The sequence below is a fragment of the Lipotes vexillifer genome, unplaced genomic scaffold (assembly GCF_000442215.2).
Source record: "Lipotes vexillifer unplaced genomic scaffold, Lipotes_vexillifer_v1.1 scaffold1337, whole genome shotgun sequence".
NCBI classification, from domain to species: Eukaryota; Metazoa; Chordata; class Mammalia; order Artiodactyla; family Lipotidae; genus Lipotes; species Lipotes vexillifer.
Window position 1 is genome coordinate 696228 of NW_006783488.1, and position 1700 is coordinate 697927.

Sequence of the window (1700 nt, forward strand, 5' to 3'; positions counted from 1 at the left end):
TGTAATAATTTTAGTTTATAGAAAAAATACTTTTTATTATTTCCTTTAGTGTGTGTTGCTGATGACAACAGGTTTGTCAGGTTTTTATTCTTTTGTTCATTTTATTTATTTATTTACTAAGAATGTATTTTCTTGGGTTTAAAAAATAGAATTTTAGATTAAAAGCACTTTCAATCTATCATTTTATTATTTTGGGGCTTTCATTGTATATGATAAAACAGTTAAAGACAATGTGTCTTTATCTGTTGTTAAGGTTGTCGTTTTGTTTTAGTTTTTCTGAGCTATGTCTAGTGGTGGGTTTTTTGTATTTATACAGTTGATATTTTTGAAAAATCTTGAAATTTCTAAGCCATTATTTCTTCCAATATTTCTTCTATCTCATTTTCTCTTTCTCTTTTTATGAAACTACAAAAAATATGTACGTTGTTTTTCTCTATTTCCCTGTCTTGTTTTTTTACTTTATTTTCTTTGCTTTTTTGCTCAATGTTTTAGATTGAATATATTGTTTTAACCTATATCCCAATTCCCAATAAATTAATTTCTGCTTAGACAATCTGCTCCTACATCTAATTTTTGCATTCTAAATTTCAGTCTTTGCATTGCTCAGCTTTATAATTTTTAAAAATATATGTTCAAATTTTCTCCCCCCAAGTCACCATTTTGTAAGTCTCTTAATCATTCTTTTATGCTTTAAAAAAATATATATGTGTATATATGTATTTATGTTTTATATATATATATATATATATATTTGCCTGTTGACAACATTATCTAGATTTACTTCTTATTTATTTTCTAAAATAAATTTGTTTATTTATGTTGGGCTGTGTTGAGTGTTTGCTGCTATGCATGGGCTTTCTCTAGTTGTGGTCAGCAGGGGCTACTCTTCATTGCAGTGTGCAGGCTTCTCTTGTTGTGGAACATGGGCTGTAGTCGTGTGGGCTTCTGTAGTTGCAGCACATGGGTTCAGTAGTTGTGGTTCATGAGGTCTAGAGCGCAGGCTCAGTAGTCGTGGCACACGGGCTTAGTTACTCCGCGGCATGTGGGATCTTCCCGGACCAGGGCTCGAACCGTGTTCCCTGCATTCGCAGGTGAATTCTTAACCACTGCACCACCAGGGAAGTCCCTATCTAGATTTTCTTTGGGAGTATTTCATTTTTTTTTCTGTTTATTTTTCAGGCAAGTGTCTCATCTCATATTTTGTTATGAAATACTGTAAAGATATTTTGAAGTTCTGGATGATATTACTTCTCACCAGAGAAGATGTATGTACTTTTACTTTTCATATGTACCTATGCTTGGGTACCTACCATCCCCACAGAAATAATAAATTATAGGGATAATTTAAACCTAGGCTTCAGTTGTTATAAGGAATGGACTGTTTCTGATTTGCCCTTACTCTTTAGATAGAGACACTTAGGACCGAAATTAATGTTGGGATATTTATCAAATACCTTTCTTTTTGGTGGGAACTTAACTTAAATATTAGCTTCCCAACCTGTAATTTTTTGAAAGCACTGCCCAGGTTCTCAGCTTATCAATCACTGCTTTAGGCAATGGCTATCATCGCAAATGGAAATATTGCACACAATGACAGGCTTGACTTTCTTTGCTTTCCTTCCTTTTAGGATCGTTATCTAACAAACCTTCTTATCTTGAAGGCTCCCCAATATCTTAAATCAAGTTGTACATGTATATAT